This window comes from Mustela nigripes, chromosome 7 (assembly GCF_022355385.1).
Source record: "Mustela nigripes isolate SB6536 chromosome 7, MUSNIG.SB6536, whole genome shotgun sequence".
In the NCBI taxonomy this organism is placed as follows: Eukaryota; Metazoa; Chordata; class Mammalia; order Carnivora; family Mustelidae; genus Mustela; species Mustela nigripes.
The window spans coordinates 105,593,063-105,617,665 of NC_081563.1; the positions used below are offsets into that span (position 1 = coordinate 105,593,063).

At 38.1% G+C, this 24,603-nt stretch overlaps 1 protein-coding gene across 3 annotated transcripts in view; it reads left to right on the forward strand.

The window, feature by feature from the left end:
* The window catches only part of PAK5 (p21 (RAC1) activated kinase 5), a 283,759-nt gene that overhangs the window by 99,156 nt on the left and 160,000 nt on the right, over positions 1–24,603 (forward strand). For all 3 annotated transcript variants that reach the window (XM_059406547.1, XM_059406546.1, XM_059406548.1), the window contains one exon: positions 15,060–15,207. The gene's annotated coding sequence lies outside the window, so the exon portion shown is untranslated. The remainder of the gene's footprint in view (positions 1–15,059; positions 15,208–24,603) is intronic.

Sequence of the window (24,603 nt, forward strand, 5' to 3'; positions counted from 1 at the left end):
GGTTCTGTTTCTGGACTCTGTTCTGTCCATTGATCTATTTGTCTATTGCAGTGTATTATAGTGATTATATCTCTGTTGTTTTTCAGCCTTATTTCAGCTATTTTAAGTTGTTTGAATTTCAGTATGAATTTTAGAATCAATTTGTCATTTTCTCTTAAAAAGAAAGCCTCCTGGAATTCTGATAGTCATCGCATTTAATTTATAGTGCCAATTGGGGATAACTGATTGCTTAACAATTTTAGGACTTGAGACTTAAGAGCAAGATACATTTCTCCATTTGTTTAGGTCTTTAATTTTTCTCAGTAATCTTCTATAGCTTACAACATAATTTATCACATTTATCCTTAAGTATTTCATAGTTTTTAATGTTATTTTAAATGGCATTTAAAGTTTTCTTTTTCTATTTGCTGCTAGTATTTTAAATAAAATATATTTTAATGGTATGGTATTCTTCAATTTTGATAAATTTATATTCTATAGCTTTTCTATAGATTCTAACAGACCATTTTTATGAATAAAGATAGTTTACTTCTTACTTCCTAATACAGATGCCTTTTTTTTTTGTTTGCTTGCCTTATTACTTTAACTAGACCCTCCAGAACAATGTTAAATAGATGTGGTAAGAGAAGACATTCTCTTCTTGTTCGTCACCTTAGGGAAAAAAAAGAGTCCTCTTAGTATTAAATATGATATTAGTTCTATGTTTTCCATAAATGCCCTTTATCAAGTTAGATAATTCCCTTGTATTTCAAGTTTGCTGATATTTTTTCATCAGGAATGGATGTTGGATTTTGTTAATGCTTTTTATATGTCTACTGAGAATAGACGTATAATCTTATGGCTTGTTAATATATTACAGGGGAGCCTTGGTAGCTCAATCCGACTCTTGGTTTCAGCTCAGGTCATGATCTCATGGGTTTTGGGATTAAACCTCCCTCTCCAGAGGCTCCTTTCTCAGTGGGGAGTTTGCTTGTCAGATTCTCTCTTTCTGCTCTTCCCCCTACTTTTGCACTCTTTCTCCTGAAAAATAAGTATTTGAGAAAAAATATATGAATTACATTAATTTTTCAAATATAGACCAACCATGCTTTTCTGAAATAAATCCTATTTGATCATGATGTATTATCTATTTTATAGATTATATACTGTTTTATCTATACTACTTCATTGATTATGTACTATTAGATTCATCTACTAAAATTGTTATTAGAATTTATCTCTTTTTCCTGCTCAGTCTTGCTATCAGTTTTATCAGTCTTCTTAATCAGATTTATATTTCATCAACTTTTTTCATTGTTTTTATGCTTTTTATGTATTGACTTCTATAGTGATTTTTATTATTTACTTTCTTCTATTTTGGGTTTAATTGTTATTCTTTATCTACTTTGTTAAGGTGAAAGCTGAGGTCATCAATTTGACCTTTCTTTTTTTTTTTTTTTTTAAGACTTTATTTATTTATTTGACAGAGAGAAAAAGAGCAGCAGAGGGAGAGGGTGAAGCTGACTCCCCACAGGCAGGGAGCCCAACGTGCGGCTGGATCCCTGTACCCTGGGATCATGTCCCTAATGGAAGGCAACTGCTTAACCAACTGAGCCAGCCAGGCACCCCTTATGTTCTTTTGTAATTTAATGCTATACATTGTCCCTTAGGTACTATAGCAATGGGATCCCACATATTTTTACATTATAAGCATATCTATAATTTTATATGTGTAATTTAATTTACTTCCAAATATTTTCTCATTTCTCTATTGATTTCTTTTTTGACTTTTGGTTTATTTAGAATTACATTATTTAGTCTCCAACTACTTGGGAATTTTCCAGAGATCTTTCTGTTGTTTTCTAATTCTATTATAGTCAGATAGCATACTTGGTATGAATCTTTTCTGTATGAGTCATACTTTGTACTGAATCCTTTTAAACTAATTGAAGCTAATTTTATGGCCCAGAATATAGTCTATCTTGGTAAGTGTTGTATATGGTTTGTCAAGAGTGTTTATTCTGCTGTTGTTGAATTATTCTATAAATGTTAATTAGGCCAAATTGGTTGTTAGCGTTGTTCAAGTCTTCTGTAGCCTTACTGAGATACCTTTATGAAGTTAACATTGAATCTCTAACAATAATTGTAGATTTGTGTATTTTCACTTGCAGTTCTAGCAACTTTGCCTCATGTATTTTGAGACTGTTTAGATGTATAAACATTCAGTATTGTTAGGTCTTGATGAATTTTCCTTTTTATTGTTATAATATGCCAGTTTTAATCTTGGTAATAATATTCTTTGCTCTGAAATCTATTTTCTGTAGTATTAATATAGCACTCTAGCTTTCTTTTGATTAGTTTTAGCATATCTGTTTCTATTCTTTACATTTGTCTATTTACCTATAAAATGTGTTTCTTATGGGCAGCATATAGTTAGATCTTGCTTTTTTATCCAATCTGACATTTCTGCCTTTTAATAGAATATTTAGACTATTTATATTTAATGTGGTTATTAATATGGTTAAGTTTAAGTCTGATGTCTCCTGCTATTTCTTTTCTATTTGTCCCATGTTGTCCCAGGGATTTTTTTGGCGGTGGGGGGTGGGGGTGTTTCTCAGAATATCTTTATTTTACTTTCAATTATGTAACATATTTTTCTTTTGGGTTTTTCTAGATTGACATTTTTCTTTCAGTACTTTAAAGATTTTATTCCACTGTTATCTTGTTTACATAGTTTCTGATGAGAAATATGTCATCCTTATCTTAGTTTTTCCATACATAAGTGTCTCTCCCCACCAACTGGCTTCTGCTAAGATTTTTCTCTTTATCTCTGTGTTTGAACAGTATAAGTTTTCTTCACTTTTTCTTGTGTGTGTGTGTGTTTGTGTTTTATTGAGGTTTCTGAATCTGTAGATGTATAATTTTCCCCTATCCCTCCCCACTCCTTCCCTTGCTCGCTCTCATCTCTGGTATTTCCTGCTAAAAACTCCAGCTGTTTTGGTCTTTCTTATCTCACAGCACAGGGAGTCTGCTGGTCCTCTCTTGGGATCCCCATCCCAACTACCCAGCCTGGAAACTTACTCTTGGTTTTCTGACCTGAAAAAAATCAAAGTATGTAGAACCAATTGGTAGGGTTGTTTTCAAGAATGAGATTGTATCTATAAAGCACAGCAGTAACAGGTACTCAGTATATATAAATTCTTTTTAACTTATATAGTATTATATATTGCATATACTTTTCTCAAGAATAGTTTTGAGGAAATGCAGTTCACTCGCCACTGCCAAGGCAGCCCACAGGAAAGCCTGTTTCTCTTATTAATTCTTCCATGGCCCTTGGATCCTCTAGCATCTTCTCTCAACAGCGTGTTTGCCCCACTATGGTTACCTCTATTCTTTCTTCATTCCTCAAAACACTTCTAATCATAAGGGGAATATTGCTAGCAGACTTTAGTAAAGATTAACTGAGAAATTATAGCAGACAATGAGAGAGAACTTTAAATTTAGTTAGTTATTAATATTTTGGACACATCAGACATTCTCAGTCAGAGGGGAGGTCTCAAAAATTGTGTGCTCACATTATTGGCCTCAACTTTGTTAGGTGTTGTCTTGGGGTTTCTTCTCCCACTCCCACCCCCTGCTCTCTGTGTGTGTGTCTGTGTGTTTGCGTTGGTGTACCTGTGTGTATGCATGCATTGCTGTCTTACGTCTCTTTACCTTTTCTTTCTCTTTGTTTCTCTTTCTTTATGTTTTTCTCTTATTGTCCCTCCTGTTTCCCACCCTCATTCTCTGTTAGTCTTTATGTCTCTATTTGTCTCCCCACTTATCCTCTGTTCTCTCAGATCTATCCAGTTGCCTACTCACTTCTTCCAAATTCCTTTTAGTCTTCCATGGAGGACAAACTAGCTCTCGGTCTTATCCCATCAACACTATGGGCCTTCTTTTGGATATATGCACATTCACAATAGTGCTTTTGCTCAACAAAGATTCACAAATTTCTCCAGATTTCCATCCTCTCTAATACAAAAAAAGGTGTCATATTGCAAAGTTTATGAGATCAGCTTCATAGGCAGGATGTCCACAGTTGTGTTAAAGGGAGACATTCCTCTATTATAATAGGAAGTCTAATAGAAGATTCTTGAATTACTTAACCTTGGTAATTGATTCAAAAATTGTTACAACCAGTGTGGAGTCTCTTTAGCACAGTGGTATGCTTCTGAGCAGAAGGTCAGTGTTGATGGAATGGGTGGGAGTTCTTGCCAGTCTTTCAAACAGGTCATTGTGTCAGAAACTAAGATAGGCAATGCTGTGTTCTCTATCCCAACATCCATGTCCATTGCCTTTGTAGCATTGATCCCAGTATATAATTATGTATTTATCTGCTGACTTGATTGCAGACTATCTTCTCTACTAAAATATTACTTCTGTGAGGCCAAAAGATCATGTCTGCTTCACCCACAATTCACTGTCTGGTCCTAAACACAATGTCTGACCTTTTAAGCACTTGGCAGATGTTTATTGTTGAATCTAGAGATTTGCCTGAGAAAGTAGATTATTTCAGGCACAAAGTAAAGCCAAATGTGACCAAAAAGTTACGTTCATCAGCCAGTACCAATGTTGTTAGTAAGAGAGAAGAAGGTGTCTTTTCCTAAGAATTCTGTTTTAGGGTTGTAAATAAGTAGACTGGTAGTCATTGTTTCTATGAAACATCTCTCTTCTTAAGAGAGCACTGTAAAGCTTTGAGTAACTGGAAGAAAGTATGTTTAGACTGAGATCTTACTGTATGGGTTTTGGGGGTATGGTTAAAGGTGGGGATGGAGTGGGAGAAAAAGGACAGAAGACATTGACAGATCAACCCCAGATCAGAGTGCCCCTGGATTCTGTACAATCTTTGAATAGACAGCTGTGTGGAAGGGAAGTGTGGGTACATACGTACCAAGTGGGATTATTAGATCTGTTGAGAGAATTCGATCTATAAGAGAGCCCACATGAGTTTATTATATCAAGAAGACCTGACAGTAATAATTATATTAATATAAGCATGGAGGAATATAGACTAAAATGTCCGCAGTGTCTTAGGTGCTGGGATTCTGAGTGATTTTTTTTTTCTATTTTTTGCTTTTATATGTTTTTCCAATTTTTCTACAACAAACACATGAATAATAGATAAGGACCGTTTTTTAAAATGTATAATATTTGCCATTTATATTGGGTGCCACTTATTTGTCTCACAATATCATGGAATGCAAATTAAAATCTGCCCTGAGAAGCACACAGTATTATGAGTTATCAGGTAATTTGACAGCCTTGAGGTTTTCAGTGTTTTATTGATGTTAGAGTACTTAGGCTGTTGAAAAATAAATACCTTTACTTAAAAAACTTTTAGAAAGACTCTTATTTTCTTCACAGCACTTATTTTTGCCTGGAGGTTGTATGACTTTTTGACATGCAACCAGACCTCTATACCTTATACTTGACCTCCTGGATGTATGTATCATTTTTATTAATAAATTTGACTCTGGAAAAACATATTTCGATGTCTGTTTTTACTGTAGATAAATTCTGACCTAAAAACTAATCATCAGATTGGAGGCTGTGATTATGAGTGTGCTATTGGATTTGACATTTTATATTCACTTCAGGCTTCTTATATTATGTTTTATTACCCATGTTGCAGAATCTAAATAAACGTGTTTCATTATTTGCTTGGGATGTTTCATTAAAGTTGAATGGAATCTATTTTGGCATACTTCAATGTCCTAGTAATTTCTCTGTGAAGTATCTGCTTTAACATGGTGTATTTAAAAACTAAAATAAAATTCCAGCTAGTTGATGTCAACTTGTTAGTATAATTTCTATCAAATTGTTAGTATAATTTCTATCAAATTTTTCTTAGAAAATTCATTTACCCATTGTATTTGAAACCTCTTTCCTTTTTTCTCTAGTTACTGTCACTCCTTAGATTTTTAAATGATGAAAATAATTCACAGAGGACTCTAGATTTGCAATACCCAGTTTTGGATCCACTGACCCCAGTGACTGAGAACTTTAGATATGGCTGCTCCAAATTGAAATGTTTTTTAAATAAACAAAAATATTTATTAATATATGTTGAAATTATATTTTGGCTTTATTTTAAATAAAATTAATTATTAAAATTAATTTCACCTATTTTCTTTTTACCTTTTTAATGCAGCTATTAAGAAATTCAAACTTACATTTGTGATGGACCTTTGTAGATCACATTATATTTCTATTGGATGGTGCTATTTTAGAGCCTTTTTCTTACCAAGAAGACAGGTTCTACCAAAATCTGTTGGTAAAATGAATGCCATAGGCAATACCATTTTGCCATTGGCAAAATGGTACCCAAGTTCTCTGTCATTATGTTAGTGTCCACTGGAGCTGTTTGAATTGTGTCTTGCTGTATGTTGCAGCACAGTAATTCTCCCTTTTTGACTTTTGAGATATGTTTTCAAGAAACTGTTCCTATCAATCAGGAATCTCATTTTACATTGGGTGAGGTTGAGTTCCTGCACACCAGATAAAGGTTAGCACAGAATACTAGCTGAGAAGAATATCAACTCAGCAATCAAGAACTCAATGGAGGGCATGCCTGGGTGGCTTAGTTGGTTAAGCATCTGCCTTCGGCTTAGGTCATGATCCTGGGGTCCTGTGATGGAGTTCCACATCTGGGCTCCCTGCTGAGCAAGGAGCCTGCTTTTCCCCTCCCACTCCCTATGCTCGTGCTCTCTCTCTCTCTCTCTGTCAAATAAATAAAATCTTAAAAAAAAAAGAACTCAATGGAATAGACTGTCACTTGCTTGGGCTAACAGAGGTTGTTGGTCTCTGCAATTTAGTGTGGATATACACGTATATTCATTCCAAGGTACTCAGCGTATCATGTCAGAACACATCCGCAGCATACTCTTTTCAGATTTTAAGAGCTTTTATGTTTTACAAAGAACCTTTGGAGCCCAAGACATACTGGAGCATACTTAAGCGTGTTTTTCTGTTTTTGTTGTTGACTTTTTTTTGTCATACAGAATGAAATGATAAATACCCAAATTCAAAACGTGGGCTTGGTATTCGTGTGTTTCTCACATACCTGAAATAATATTAAAAAGTAGAGGTTTCCATAAGAGAAGGGTGACTATTAATTTTTTTCTAAAACCATGGCAGAATACTAGTTATAAATTAAAGCATTTTTTGCAGCAATTATATTGATAGACATTGCTATTTAGTTTTAAAAAAGTAAATATAAAGGGAGAAAATTAAATTGTACTACTTTTCATTAGTGATATAATTAATTGCTTCTGTGCATTTTAATTTATAAGTTGTCACTTCTTGTATATTTTAAAGATTTTTTATTTAAAGATTGTTTGAGAGAGAGCATGTGCATGAGTGGGGGGGTGGGAGGGACAGATGGAGAGGAAGAAGCAGATGCCCCGCAGAGCAGGAAGCCCAATGTGGGACTCTGTCTTCGGACCCCAGAACCATGACCTGAGCCAAAGGTAGACACTTAACTGACTGAGCCACCCAGGCACCCCTATTTATTTTAGAAAGAGAGAGCAAGAAAGACAGAACATGAGTGGTGGGGAGGGAGAGAATCCCCAGCAGACTCTGCACTGAGCGTGGAGCCCAACATAGGGCTGGATTCCAGGACCCTAATATCATGACCTGAGCTGGACACTAAACTGACTGAACTGCGCAGGGGCCCACTTCATATATATTTTAAATAATCACTATGTTAATAATTATTTTAACTCTGCTATGATTTATGTATAGCTAATTATTTTACATATACATTTTTATGACATAAGGACAATCTGGTTAACATTTGTTTGAAATTTGGAATTCTTTTGATACATAGTCCTATGTATATATGTTAAAGGAAATGGTTGCCTGGATTTTCACATTTTGGGGTAATATTATTTGAAGGTAGATTTATACTGCTCTTTCGAAGAGAAATGTTTTCTCTCTAGGGGGATTTCACTGAATTTCCAGTAAAACTTGACAATGTAAGGAGGCTGACATGAATTTAGTAAGTTTTGAATGCTCTAAAAAAAAAATCATTTCTGTTATTTCTTTTGTTTCCCATGGGTATTTCCACTGTTGTCCTGAGCCACAAGCCACCAGCTTAGGGGGTTTGGGGTATAGTATGAATTTTATAAAGCAAAATATATAATTATCCTCAAATATGCTCCCTTGAAAAAAATCTACTAAATTAAGTGAGCCTCGAAGTACAAAGTGAGACCAAAAGATACAATTTCTTCCTCATTCTCAAAAATATGGCTGTAGAGTAGAAGTCACACATTCAGATGCCCCAGGGATGAGGGGGGAGAGGCAGGTAACATAAATGGATGATACATGGGGATTATAGAAAAGTAGACATCTCATGCCCTTTATTTATCAGTTAGGAATTCTATTTGGTGGCAAAGAAGACAGACTGAAAATTGAAGTCGTTTAGTCAAGGTGGATTTTTTCTCTTATGGGGCACCTGGTTGGTTCAGTCAGTAGAGCATGTAACTCTTGATTTGGTGTCGTGAATTCAAGCCCTGCATTGTGGACAGAGTTTACTTTTAAAAAATGACCTTAGGCACAAAGTCTCAGGTCACAGTGGTAACTTCATGGTTATCAGAGATGTAGGTTTTATATCAAGTCACCATCACCACATAGCAGACTATCATAAACTCAGTGTCCTAAAACAAGTGGTACCCTTGCTTATAAATCTACAGATCAACTGGGAGAATTTTCTAGTCTGGTTTCACCTGTATCTGCCATCAGCATTGGGTTCAGTAAGTAGGTCTGTTCATCTTGACTTGGTCGACCATCTCTTATGTTTGGGGGCCTGGTTTCAGAATGTCCTCAACTAAGGCAAATGGGTCCCCTCCTGCATGACCTCTCACCATCCTCTAGCAAAAGATATTTCACATATCAGTGCACATTTTCTAAAAGAGAGTAGAACCACTCAGGGCCTGTTGTGGTCTGGGTTCAGAAGTGATTCTCTGACACTTCTGCCATATTATCTTGATCAAATCATGTCCTAAGTCCAGCCCAGGTTAGATGGGCTGGGAAACTGGTTCTAGTTCTTGATGGCAGATACTGCAAAGGGTTTGAATACCAGGGTTTGATGCATGAAAAATTAGGCCATAATAAATCTACCATAAACTTCTTCTGTCTTTGAGCTCTACCTGAAGTGAGGGTAGATCCGTGACTACTCTTTTCACCTCATGGTCTGATAAAGCTACTGAAACCTGAGCCATCACATTGAATTTCTAGGCAAAAGGCAGTAGGAAAAGGGGCAAATAGGGCCCTTGAGGCCGTATTCTAAAGTGTTCCTTAAAGTCTCACTGAAACACTTGTGCTTATACGTCATTGCCCAGCCCTGGCTATCATAGAGATAAGGAAATATGATCTTAAACAGACATCTTGTGCCAAACAAAATCAGGGTTCTCATGTTATGGAAGCCAATAGTGAGTCAATAACTAGCAGTATCTGATACACTAACCGTAGGTCCCGCTTTCATTTTACTTTGACTGTTGGAAAATATTATGAAATGACTTGGCTTTAAAAAAAAAAACAACTCAGAGATTTTATGGGAAATTTCCTGAATTTTGTATGGTAGCTCTTCATTTGAATATTTAAAAATTATTATTTTAAAATTTCAGATCTAGGAAGAGGTTGCAAAGATAATACAAAGAGTTTCCTTATACTTTTCATCCCTAATGTTAACATTTTACATAACGGTAGTACAATTGCCAAAAATAAGAATTTAAAAATGGTATAAGACTGTTGGTCAGGAGATGGCTAAAATTAACCAGTCAGGAAATGACCAATGTTGGTGAGGAAGCAAAGGGGAACCCTCCTACACTGTTGGAGGGAATGCAGGCTGGTGCAGCTACTCTGGAAAACAGCATGGTGATTCCTCAAAAAGTTGAAAATAGAGCTACCCTACAACCCAGCAATCGCACTACTGTGTATTTACCCTAAAGATACAAGTGTAGTGATCCAAAGGGGGATGTGCACCTGAGTGTGTATAGCAGCAATGTCCACAATAGCCAAACTATGGACAGAACCTAGATGTCTATCAACAGATAAATGGATAAAGAAGACACAATGGAATACTAATACAAAATGGGGGCATTTTGTAAATAAAAAGTCAAAATACCTTTTCTATTCAACTGGAAAACCAATATATCCAATATGTCCAAACTTAATTGTTCGGTTGTTAGCGTAAAGAATGGTTGATCCTGGTGGTGGGTATTATGGAGGGCATGTATTGCATGGAGCACTGGGTATGGTGCATAAACAATGAATGCTGGAACACTGAAAAGAAATTAAATAAAAACATAAAAAAAAAAAAAAAAAGAATGGTTACTCCTTAAAATAAAAGCCAACACGCAAACTGGTCTTGCAGACGAAGGGAGGATTAACATGAGAATACTACCTGCGTTCAGTCCTAAAAAGCACAATCCCTCCATTGTCTCTGGGGAAATGTTGCATAGATAGAGGCCAGAATTTCAAACTGGCTAATTTCCTGTAGGAAAAGATGAGATTGGTTTTAGAAAGTCGAGCTTCATTATTCCCTGAAAAGAAAAACAAAATAGTGCACAATTCATATTAGAGGAAATCCAAAGAGAGGAACAGTTCCGTAAACTCCCTAGAAGTTTCCCTAGAGAGGATTCAGCGCACTTGACAAGTGCATAAGTAATTACTGAAAAAAAAATGCAGTTCCATATGTCACCGTTATCTTGCTTTGAATGCAAGAAAATCTGTTTTTCCGTGGATGAGGTTTTCTTCTCCCCCGAAGTTATGTATTCAGAGTTTTAGTGTTTCTATTTGTTCTTTGCTCCCAGGGAGCAGAATATACCTTATTCCAACAGGGAAGAGAGAGGAAGGACTGCTGAGCTCTGGCTATGAATATTTTATTATATAGAGAGACAGAGATCACAGAGGGGCAGATGAGTAGCAGAAAACAAATGTGATGTTGTTTGCAAGTCCTCAGAAGAGGTTTATATTAAACTGTCTCTGCCAGCTTGTTTTTCACTTGGCTTTTATACTGTCAAACCTGGCAATGAAACCCTTTTGTGTATCATCTAAGGGTTTTCCTATTAGATGAGCAGTGCTACATCTAGTTGAAAGTATAGAATTATCCCCATTATCAAGTATACACAAAGAAAAAACTATTATCAAATGACACAGTGATGAAGATAAATTTTCAAGAATGATGATCCATATTAATTTGGTTTTGGACAGATGTTATCCTAGCTAAAAAAAAAAAAAAAAAAAAGGTTAAAAAATAAATTATAGGTTTTCTCCACACAATCCAATTTATTTCTCTCCTCTTATCCCAATGTCTCAGCGTTGTTGTAAGATTTTGACCTGATGGTATTTAGCATCTTTCATGATTTCATAATCCATTGGACTTTATTTGCTCAGAACCCACTATTTAATGAGGACAAGATCATAGTCTATTCTCTTGAAGAGAGTGAAAACAAAGTCTTGTTTTTTTAACATAAGAGTCATATGACCACATATCAAACCTGCCACTCATATTTAAATTTCTGGGTATAAGGAGAAATTATCGGATAAAAGGGTGAATAATGCAACAGGCATTCTAGGATTGCAGGGCTGAGGGGTCTCATTTTGTGGGTCTAAACAACCTGAAATTGTTACAGAACCTGGACTAGGTCCCGATGGAAGAAGACCCAAGTGGCTCTTGGAGACCTTGGAGGTTTAGAAGTTTAATTACTTGGTACTTCTGGTGTGTGTAGGAAACAGAGCAGTGAGAAGAACCCAGAAGAACCCCAGGGAAGGGGCTGGGACTCCTTTGCTGACTCAGTCAGCCATCTTAGAACACAGATTTTCCTTATCAAAATGATCTGCATAAGTGCTCTCCTTCTTAAATGAGAGGAAAAACAAGTGTGCAGGGAATAGGAGCATTTGTACTAATATAATTGATGGCAAAACTGTTCTAGTTTACATAAGATAGAAACTTAGATTTTTTTTTTTCCAGTAATTGGCCAGGAGCCCAATAATACCTCTATCTCTGAGTCAGGTGCCATTTGGAGCAAAGTTTTTTTTGTTTGAGCTCATGGTCAAAGAACCCAATATGGAGAGGCCATATTGAGTCTGTGAAATGAATCTAGGAATCTCTGAAAATGAAATGTACAAAATGGCATAGACTTGTGGGTAAAAAAGTCACGTTTCTTTGGATCCATCTCTATAACAGACACATATAGAGATACATATTTTGCTAGGAGGAAAAAGTATGGGTAAACTAGAACTTGGGTTTGTTTTGTTATATTTTACAAATTATTCACAGTATGGGTAAACTAGAACTTGGGTTTTTTGTTATATTTTACAAATTATTCACAGGTCACAGGTCTCTGATTTTTGGTTTTAAGAGCTATATTCTGTTGTCTGAAATGCTTCTTGGGTTGGTTTTATACTTAGTAAAAACCAGAACTAACATTTTTTACTATTCACTATTGGCCAGGTACTTTACCTAGGACATTTTCACTTTATCTTGAGAACCCCTCTGTAGTATGGAAAATTGTGTCCATCCCCACTTTTCAGATGAATGGATAAACTTGCAGAATGACAAATAGACCCTAACTGTGCAGCTACTACAAGCTGAAGCCAAAGTCTATTGGTTTCAAAATCAACCTCTTCCTCTTGAAGGTTGGAAATAGCAAATTTATTTATTTTTTTTAAAAGATTTTATTTATTTGAGAGAGAGAGATTGAGAGAGAGAGTATGAGAAGGGGGACGATCAGAGGGAGAAGCAGACTCCCCGCCAAGCAGGGCACCTGATGCGGGACTTGATCCCAGGACTCCAGGATCATGACCTGAGCTGAAGGCAGTCGCTTAAGCAACTGAGCCACCCAGGTGCCCCAAAAATAGTAAATTTAATTGGCATCAGTACCTCATAACGTACCTCATGTACATTATCAGGTTCAGAGTAGTATAGCTGTTAACTGAATATAGTCAACTGAGCCTTCAGATTGCTTTTTCTAGGTCAACAGTGGCAGTATGGCTTTAGGGAGATATATAGATAAAGGTTTCTAAACAGCATGTTTAAAGAAAAAAATTGGAGAGGAGAGTTTTAGTGATGATTTAAGCACATTAAATTTATGACATCCAATTTTTAAAATTAATTTGGTTATTTGTATAATAAATAGACAACTAAAAACAAAGCTAATTATAAAATAAAGTTTAAAATTTAAAACCAAAATATTGGGTAATTGTATAGAAAATGTAATATGATAGTACTAATAAAGTGTAAAAATAAGATGTATTTATTTTGTTTTACTTTTCTGGATCAAGTTATTTCTGTTATAAAATATATTGAATTATTGTTATGTGAGAGACCCATATGGCTATATCAGTCATGAAATTGCATTTCCTGACAAGGTGACTTATCTTCTGCTACTCTGAAATATATGAAGAGAATCTCACAAGACTTTAAAACAAAGTTATGTCTACTTATGTTTTAGCTGATTTTGAACTCAATTAAAAACCTGTTAAAACAACAGAGCATACAAGAAACTGGGCTTTCAGAACCATCTAAGATATCCTGTTACCTATCCAAGACATTCATTTTTAGCAAGTTCTGATTTTAGCAATGGAATGCTTTTAAGATGACGATTTTATCTGCAAATTACCTCCCATGAAATACAAATAAATCAAATTTAAATTTAACCAGTTTTAAAATATTAAGTAAACTTAATGGGAAGATTCTTATAACAGCTTTAAAACATAAATCTCTGTCCATTAAGAAGACTTAAACACTTTTTAAGGTACAGAAAAGTAGATACTTAAAGTGTGATACCTCCACTTTTTTTGTCATAAAGTACTGGCATTTTTACAGAAAATACAAGTGTACTAAGTATGTATACTGTGTACCTACAGTTAACTGATGCATGTAATGAAATAAAAGCAGGTATTTCTTATTATTCAAGGAGAAAAAAGGAGCCGTCTTCTGGAAACGGTTTGGGTTGTCCCATAATGGATAGGGTAGACCGTCAACCTATAATTATTTTCAGGGATGTTTTCTTTGAACTTGTCGGAAAATTGGATGAGCAATGATTAACATCAGGAAAGAGAAAAGAACTAGGACCTGGGATTTGTCCTTTTAATAAGATAGGAGAGAATAACTGCTTTTAAATTTGGATCTTTCATGAAGCATATGAAATCTGTATTTAGTCCCTTCCTACCCAGTTGATAGGATTTGTCTATTTGCTCATTTAAATGGCAGTGCTGTTTTGGACCATAAGCAAGGCTAGGAACTTACAGATCTACAGCCAATGTATAGATAGGCAAGTTTCATGATTCAAGGATTGTGTATTTGCAAAATCACCATCTCATGTGTGTTTGCATTTCTGTGGTTTTGCTGGTGGTTTTGCTGTTTGAAATGGTCCCCAAGCAGAGTGCTGAGGTTCTGTTTAGTATTTCTCAGTGTGAAGTGCCTTGGGGAAAAAAATACATGTCCTTGGCAATCTTCATTCAGGTGTGAGTTCTGGTGTTATTGGCTAGGTTGAAAGTTAATGAATCAACTCTATGTATATATATAGACACACACACACACACACACACACACACACACACACATATATATGATGTGTCTTTAAACAGAAACACACATAAAACTCTAAAACAAGGTTATGGGTTCAGCATTCGCTAATTTGGTGTTTGCAGCAACTGTCTAGAATGTGATTACTGCAAATGATGCAAATCGACTGAATTTCTAGAGGTGGTCTTGGCCCCAGAGAATCAGGAACTAAGGGCACAGTTTCTGCCTCCATAGGCTCACTCCTTATTGAAGAGTTGGACTCACAGCGGACCAGGGTGGGACAGTGCTATGAGAGATGCAGGCAAGGTGTTTAGGGGAGCCTAACATGGCTGGGGGGGATCCAGGTAATCACAGGTCAGGAGCTGCATGCCTGCGAGAATGACTGAAACAGTAGAGAAAGGATGGGCAGCATGTAGAGGAATGTGAAGCAAGTGAGGTTGTTTATTTTTAAACGGAGCATAATGTTGGTGGGTTTCTGACGCATGTTGCTACCATGTTGTTACAGAAATATACTGTGGCAAAATGCTTCCACCTCTTGCCAAAATGAACACTGAAGAAAAATGAAGAGCACTGAAGAACTCCGACAAAAAGTTGCAGGACAGAAATAGCCAAACTCCTCTGGAGTCTGATTCATCCACAGCCATCAAAAAAAGGTAGGGAATGAATTATGTTACAGTTTTGCTTTTTTAAATTTTATTTTATATAATGCACACACACACACACACACACACACACACTTGCACACATGCACACACACACAGTGGAATACTATTCGGCCATAAAAAGGGGAGTCTTGCCATTTGAGGCAACAGAGATGGACCTTCAGAGCATTATGCCAAGTGAAGTAAGTCACACATGGAGAAAGACGAATACTGTATGAACTCACTTATTTGTGGAATCAGTTAACACAATTTTTTAAAAAATCTGAGCTAAAAGTTACAGAAAGGACATTGCAGGTGGCTAGAGGTGGGTTGGAGGATGGGGAATAGGTGGAATGGTGAAGGTGATCAAAAGATACTAACTTCCAGTTGTAATATAAGTCATGGGGATGTAATGTGCAACCCAATGACCATAGTTAGCCAATATCGTATTGTGTATTTGAAAGTTGCTAAGAGAATAGATCTTAAAAGTTCTCTTCATACACACACACACACACACACACACACGCACATGCACAATTAACATGTGAGATGTTGGATGTTAACAACTTACTGTGGTGGTCATTTTGCAGTATATTAAAAATATCAAATCAGGTTGTACAACACAGACAAATGATATATGCCAAGTGTATCACAATAAAAAGTATGTAGTAGTGCCTGGGTGGCTCAGTCAGCTAAGCATCTGCCTTTGGCTCAGGTCATGATCCCAGGGTCCTGGGATCGAGGCCTGCACCTACTCAGAGGAGTGTCTGCTTGTCCCTCTCCCTCTCCCCCCCCCCTGCCCCCCCCCCAACTGTTCACTCTCACACACTCCCACTCACTCTCTCTCAAATAAATAAAATCTTTTAAAGAAAGTAAAAACTATGTAATAGTAAAAAAGCAGAGGTGACATTTATTCAACATTTATTCAACATCATTGGGTGGCTTCTCCATGTCTGCAAACCGTTCTAGACCTTAGGGATGCAGTAGTAAACAGAAAAGGCAAGTATGCCCTTGAAGGAACTGACATTCTGGCTGGAGGAAATAAGTCAATATGTCCATAGGAAACTGGTAGCTGTTAATACAGTTTGCAAACACAGTAAACAAGATAAAAAGATGCAGCGTGACTGAAAGGCTACTTTAGTTTGGGTATCAGAGAAGACCACTCAGAGAATCTTGGCTTGAGACTTGGATGATGGAGAAGACCCCACTGAGATAAAACCTTGGCATGTGCCATAAACCAGGATCTAGACAGATGCTTTCAAGGCTTGGGAAGCAGATCTGCATTGCTTGGAGAGCAGATTTGGAGAAGCATTGTGTAGGAGATGAAGTTGGAGCGCCTTTCAGACAAAGAAAAGTGTCTGGATTTTTCTCCAAAGAAGATAGAAGTTATTGGAGAGTTATTAGCAAGGGAGTGAGTTTATTTTGTAGTTTACAAAGGCCTTTCTGGGGCACCTGGATTGCTCAGTGGGTTAAGCCTCTGCCTTCAGCTCGGGTTATGATCTTAGGGTCCTGGGATCGAGTGCCGCATCGGGCTCTCTGCTCAGCAGTGAGCCTGCTTCCTCCTCTCTCTGCCTGCCTCTCTGCCTATTTGTGATCTCTCTCTCTGTCAAATAAATAAATAAAATCTTAAAAAGAAAAATTAAATAAAAAAATTTTTAAAAACATAAAAAGGCCTTTCTGGTATGTTTAGCAAAGGGATAGGGGCTCTGTAATAGTGGAAAACAGAGTACCATTGCCTAGGCAAGAGATAATTGACTTAGGGACATGACATTGAAAATAAATGGATTTAAAATATATTTGGGGTCTGCTTCAGGTAGATTAAACTAGATGACCACTGGTGCTATGAATCCCCAGACATAACTCTAAGTTCCAAATGAAGGGTATGCAGTTCTTTTGTATTTTAATATATACTCATCCAGTGTTACTTTTTGTATTATCGTTTCAAAGAGTAGCTTTGAATATGTTTGTTCGTAGCCTGGTTCTGAAACTCAGAGGAGGTTGATGTCAGGTGAAAAAGAAAGAAAATTCCGTTCTGAAAGCTCAGGTTTTCTAGATAGGTCGTCTTATAACATTTGGAGACATGAACCTTCCAGATTCTTGTGCAACTTCTCTCTGGTTCCAGCAGGGTTCCTGACTTCTGAGAACATTGTTACTCCCATCACAGAGAGGTTACCCATATGACAGGTGCCCTTCTAGATAAGAAACCTATGCATTTTTTTAAGGACTGGTGGCTTAAGTCTCTCAAGCATGACTTCAAGACTAGAACTTCATACTGGATTCCTCCTCGTTGGAACACTGAAGCAATAACTAAAATACACCTTAAAACTGGTGTTCCAGGGAGAAGGGGGTGGGATTATGGACATTGGGGAGGGTATGTGCTTTGGTGAGTGCTGTGAAGTGTGTAAACCTGGTGATTCACAGACCTGTACCCCTGGGGATAAAAATATATGTTTATAAAAAATTAAAAATTTAAAAAAAAAAACTGGTGTTCCAAGAAGACAAGAATATGAGAATTTGAGCAATGTTTGCCAGAGAATCGAAAGCTCTCCGTAGGTGAGGGCTTAATGTCTTGACCCAAGTGAGCATGTACAAAGCCATAGAGGAGGGGAAGAGGGGGTAAAGAATTGTGCATTGACCTTGCCAGGCAGGTCCAAGATTTCAAGAAGCCAGCAGCCACTGTTGGAGCATAGACCAACTTCACACCCTGGGTTCAGAAGACTTTTTGTGATAATTCAGTCAAACTGTGTTTTAAGAGCTTCAGCAAGGTACAGAACACTGCTTTCCAGTACTTATCACTTTCTAGAGGGGTTCTAAAATTGGGTGTTGTGAGAACCCTTCCTTTCTCTACCCCCAAACCCTTCTCAAAAGCCTTTGATCATCAGAAAACAGGCCTGGTAGATTACACATGTACAGCTATAATAAAACAAAGGAAAAAGTACAGCAGGAGAATGCAAGCACAGCAAACATTGGAAGGGACCAAGACTTCTAGGTGTGGCTCTTAGGGCCTTTTCTCCATCACGCTGGATGCCCTTTGACTTCAGATCATGAACCACCAAGATACACATGTGACACCATGGTCTCAGGGAAGCCAAGAATCAGGCTTACCTAGGAGCATTTTATACCTATACCACAGCCCAGGGAGTTAAAAGCAGGCTTTGTGAACAGGTCAACAGGTGTAAACCATCAATCCGTCAGTTTCCATAAGCAGCATGGAAAGGCTGGTACAGTATGCTTGGGGGGAGTTTCAGACTTCTAACTGCGTGTTATAAATCACTAGCTATTACATATTACTTCTGTCTTAGCCAGGAATCAATACCGTGGTTCCAGGTGCTCTTTAGCATAAGCATGGAACTACCCAAGATTGATTGCAAGTTAACCCCATCCTGATGTACTCAGAGAATGGAACCATGATGAAAATATCCAAGAAAACCTAAAGGTAGTATACCGCATTCTGTGATTGGTCTTGTCATCCACTGGATCAGATACAACTCTTTGATTAGTTGGAGACATCTTTACAAGACTAGGCTTCCATATGGAATCAAAGTTCCTGAAAAAGTAACTGTATGCTGAAGCAACAAGGATACAATAAAACAGAAAGGTTAGTAGTTGATTTAGGTTGATTTCTCTGGAATCAAATAGTGAGACAAAAAGTTTGGATACTGGTATTTATTGGAAAGTGATGGCAGTATACCTTTATAGGGATATAGGGTTGTGGGGTGGGGAAGAGAAAGAAAACAGAAAAATACCTTATTATTACTGTGACCAAGAGGAGTCTTATTCCGTTCGGCATTTCTGGGCTGCAATATAGAACATAAACTTGGATTTATCCTAACCAAGGACAAGGCAATCAGCCACCTTTTCCCATCTGCCTTGATGGAAGACTGCTCCCCTGGATAGAAGTGAAGGATGTTAACTCCCTGGCATCTGTGGCCTGCCATAGATGTGGGCCAAGAGGACTTCCAGCAGCAAGAACCCCAGGTGTTTGCCATCGGAAGTGGCCATTAGATCAGCATGCACAGATGAAGTCAAGAGGGTATGATGGAGTACTGAGAGCTACTGCTCTAAGAAGTGACAACAGGGATCTCATGATCATATTAGAGCTGTTATTTATCAAATACTGTAATGCTTGAAGCCATGTGCTATAATAAATGCATTACATTTTATCATTTAATTCTAATTTGTTGAACAGAGAGTTGTCACTTACTATCAGGTGGAAGGGAGGGGAAATAGGTATTTTACCACCACACTCCTGCAGCATATGTATTTTTTATGGTCTTCCATGTATAGATGAGCAGATAAGGTTGAGCAAGGGTAACCAAATTCTCAGGAGTAACACATACAGGAAATAGAGCCAGGATTCAGATTCTGATTTGCCTCCAAAACCATCCCTCAGGCATCGCTGTAGTCCTTAATTAACTAATCAATTATTTTTCAGATACCCATTTATTTGAAAGTTGGCAGGAACCATTTAAGTTTGGGGATACCAAAAAATTGCCCATGTTCTCAAGGAGAGCAGGAAGTGAAAGACCAGAAAACATGGCATGTAATAAGAGCCATATGTAAGTGTGTTACTGCTATTAAGTAGGATGAAGAAAGAAGGTATCAGTTGTTGCTGTGTAACGAGTAGTCCCACAACTTAGTGGCTGAACACAAGTATGTATTATTGCTGCCAAGTTTGTGGGTGAGTTAAAAAGTTCTTCTGATGTGGGCCAGGTTTAGGTGGTTTGAAGTGGGTTCACTCATTCATCTCATTCAGCTAACATTGGCTGGGGACTGGCTAGACTAAGAGGCTTTCCCTTACACACCTGGTAACTGATTGAATGTAGCTGGATCAATTCAGTTCTTCGGTGGCTAGCCTGGGCTTATTCCTATGGTGGCCGAGGCAGGTTGGCGAGTGAATGAAAGTGTGCAAGACTTCCTGAGGCTGGGGCTCAGAACAGTCACTTCCACGGCATTATATATGTCAAAGCAGCCATAAGACCAGCCCGGATGTAGAAGTAGACTCCACCTCTTGGTAAGAGGAACTTCAGGGTCACATGGCAAAAGGGCACTGAGACAGGAAAGGGAGATCTACCAAGAAAAAAAAAACATCTGGATTAAAGCTTACAGGGTAAATAGGTTTTTCCTAGCCAGATAAAGCAGGAAGGAAATTTGAGGCAAGGCGGGTAGTGTGTTTTCAGAATCACCCAGTGTCCTATAATGAAGACATACAGTGCTAAGGGCAGGAGGCAAGCACCAGGAGAGAGAACAACATTAAGGACTAGAGAGAGATAGGGAAATGTATCAGAATTCAAGAAAAGAAAAGTTAATTTGTAGGGAGAATAACGTTTAAGAAAAAAAAAATGTTAAGCAAATGGGAAGGTGAGCAAAGTCAGGTTATGAGTGGATGGGTGGCTGTCCGGGTTACTGTAGCAATATGGTTAACAGTATTATAAGATTTCTCTTAGGAAGTGATTGGTAAGATTGATACTTATTTCAAAAAAGAAGGGGGAGGAAGGAAATACGTTGATTGGCACTTGAAGAGAGAGTTGAGTTTGAGAGAGATCCTGGATGCAAGAACAGCTGTATGCATGATTCAGTATATGCAACTTGTGGCTTCAGAGAAGTCAAGTGGTAATGTAGATTACACGATAGAAACTCTTTCTGTGGCGCACCTTCCATACCCACAAAATAAAGGGTCCTCCAAATAAAAGATTTTGGATTATAGTCTGAAACCAAAATATCAAAGCTCCAGATCCTCACGAGGACAAGTTTCTTGGATAGGTCTCTGACGCAGCTGACATCAGGGATGTATTTAGAAAGAGATGTGTCCGTGTATGTTTCCACTGGGATGTGTGTGTGAAATGGTAACTTTCAGTTCATGGGTATTTTGCTTTGAGACTGGATTGTGTAAATTAAACAAGCCTTATTTTACTGTTTTCCTAAGTGACTTCTAGTTCTCTTGGGTTTGTGTTTCGGTGTGGTGCTCTTCTAAGCCACCAGGCACAGCACCTTTTAGCATGAGACTTAGCGTGCTGATACCAGATTGCATCACCAGCTCCTTGGAGGCAGAATGGGAACTAGACTCTGGAAGTAAATGCTGGTCAGACCCCTGAATGGAGAACCCAGGGCCCAAATACCCACCTTTGTTGGCTTGGGAAACATATTCCATTCATTCTCGTCTAGCAGATATATTGGTGATTCTTTGCTACCTATTTCTAAAAAGTGAGATAAGGATTATATTTTTAAGAAAAGGTAAAATAGCCAAAGACTAATAAATAATATAGTTAAAGCTGACAGCAAAGATACAAAATCCAGTGAACAGTCTCTGGGAACCTAATTATTATTAATTTTTCTCTGAGGGAGCAGAGTGTTTCCCCATTCCTTCTCCCCACCTACTGTCCAGAGTTTACAATTGTATCTTGTACCACTGTCCTAAATTCACATCTACCATTTACCATTATTTTGCTTAAAAAAAAAATAGGTCCAAACATGAGTATATTCCTAGGTAATGTTATTAATTTTTGCTTCTTTTTGAGCTTAATAGTAATGATTTTATACTCATTCTGAAGATTTGCTCATTTCCTCACACATTTATATTTCTAAGATACATCTGCATCGTTACATGTAACTATAGCTCATTTTCACAGCTAAATAATGTGACATCGTGTGAACATATCTTCTTCTGTAGATTGACATTTCTGTTTCCATTTTTGCATTTTCAGCTATGACCAAAGATACTACAATCATTTCTTATGTGTCTCCTAGCATGTGTGTAAGTTTTTCAGGGATATCTACGTAGAAGTGAGTTACTAGAACACATGATATAGGAAACCACCCATTCCAGCTTGCCTCGAACTATGTGGTTCCTCAGGATTCAGGATTTTCAGGGCTAAAACCAGGAACAATACCAGGCAAATGGAAATGAGTGATCACCTCAAATGTGTACATGTTCAACTTTACAACATAATACTACACTCTTCCCTAGAGAGTTGGTAGCAGTTTCTCCTCCCAACCAGCCATAAATGAGAATCACCTTGAGACTCCTCCCTATGCTTGGTATTCTTGATGTCTTAATTTTTGCTGATCAGTTAAGTGTGAAATGGTATCTTACGGTGATTTGAGTTCTCTCATTACTAACAGGGTTCAGTATCTTTTTGTGTTTTGTTTCCCATTTGTGTTTTCTCTTCTGTGAAATGTCTTCCATATCTTTTGTCTTTTTCTGCTGGGTGATTTTGTCAAATATGTCTCATACACTTCTTTGGGTTCTCTTGGCTTTACCGTCACCTAGAATAGGGTTTATCAACAGAAGCACTAATGACATTTTGGACTGAACGATTGTTGTAAGGAACCTCATGTACATTGTAGTATATTTAGCATTATGTTTGACCCCTACCCACTATATGACAGCTATGACAACAACAAAAATCTCTACACACACACACACACACACACACACCTCATCAGATGTCACCCTGGGGAGCAAAATTATACCTAGTGGACAACCACTGACCTGGATCTTAGCAACTTGCTCCTAGGAGCGAGAAGAGGAAGCAAGGCAGATAAAATCCCTCATCATTTGTCTCCTCATCTGATTGCCTCTTCTAGGACATATGCCCTTGTACCACATGTTTAAAGGTGTTCCATGTTACTTTGCAGGTGCCCTTGTCTGGGCTACTGGCTGTGCTCCTTCATAGTTTATGGTCATATAGTGGCCAGAACCGTAACCTCTTACCTTGTCTTCCTATCTTTACCAGACCTGCTTCTGTTCTCTTCTTTCTCCTACCTGGGGATTGCATGCTCCAGTGAAATATTTAGCACTTAATGCTTGTCTCAGGTCCATTTCCCAGGGAAACTAAGTTAAAATAAGTGGTTTTAGAAAGGGATACTCTGTGGATAGGAATTTGGAATTGGATTACTCATTGAAAGCAATGAGGACCACATCTTTCTGTGGCAAATTGGAATGAAAATAGACCCTGGTGTGCTGCAGCATCACAATAATTTAAGTTTTCGTATATAGTAAATTGAGGTAAGACTTACATGGAGATTCAGGTGTTGGGATACTTAGTGGCTGCAGCATACAGTAACTAGTAGGGTGACGATAGGTACACAGATGTGCAGCAGGGTGACTACTTTTGACATGCAAGAAGGGAATGCTAGGCTGAGGATCGTTAATTGCCAACTTAATACATGCTCTGAGAGTCGGAGGGCATACATGGCAGCTGTACAGGAGAATTCTTGCTGGCTATTGCAGGGCAGAGTCTGATACAATTTGGGCCTGGGGTCTGACTGTAAGGATGGCAGAGCTTTCAAAAGAGACCACACAGCTTTGTAGGATCTGCTGTTTCAAACTCAGGGCTCCAGCCCGGAGGCTGAGAAAGGATGGGTCATCAGGTTGATGAGCTTGACAACCTTGAATTCCTAAATCCCCCTAAACCATCCTGGAAGACTGGAGCAATTCCTTCTCCTTTGACAAAGAACAGCCTCACTCACCTGATGGCTGTGCCAGGATTTTCCTTGAAGGAGGTGCCTCCTAAGACTGTTCTCATTCTCTTTAAGATATTTCTCAGCCACTCTTCATTGCTCCAAGCTGATAATGAGCAGAAGGAGTTATCAGCCCTTCTTCAGGAAGAAAGAGCCCACCCACTGAAAAATTGGAGTACCTGGCTAACAGGTGCCATCAGAACCAAGGAAACCTGCATGGGAACTGACCTTGAGTGTATGGAGGGAAGGGGGAGGGTGAAACCCACAGGGAAGCTGGAACTGCAAGGATTTATTGATATGGGGAATTCACACATAACTCAAGATTTAATCTTTTATTTGAGACAGACAGCATGCAAACAGGAGGAGGGGCAGAGGGAGACGGAAAAGGAAAGGGAGAAGCAGGCTCCCCACTGAGCAGTGAGTCTGAGACGGGGCTCCATCCCAGAACTCTGGGTTCATGATCTGAGCTGGAGGCACTTAACTGACTGAGCCACTGACTGAGCCACCCAGGCACCCCAAGATTTAACCTTTTGTCAAAGACACTTGAAGTTGTCCCTGGCAGTTTTCTTAGGATGGTTCTTAGAAGTCTTTATGCTGTGATGGCTTATAGCAAATGAGGAGGAAATTGCATAGCTTCTTTGATTGTTTTGCAAAAGGGTCAGATGCTCAGGGAAGAGGAATGTTGAAGTGGTTTTAGGTTCAGTCTGAGGACCTATCACTTGACTAGGTACCTACCTGACCAAGAGGACCCTGAAGGTACTCCTTTCACAAAGACAGTAAGTCATTCCCTAGAGAAGGGGGCTGGCATCTCTGAGAAGCTCCATGGTGGCTGGGGTCTGTGGCCTGGGTCGATTGTTCAAAGACACTGTTTGGGAGTTAAGCTTCCTAATGTTATCAAGAAGATGGGATCCAGAATGGGGTTGAGTAGTTGCACTTACTGTTAGT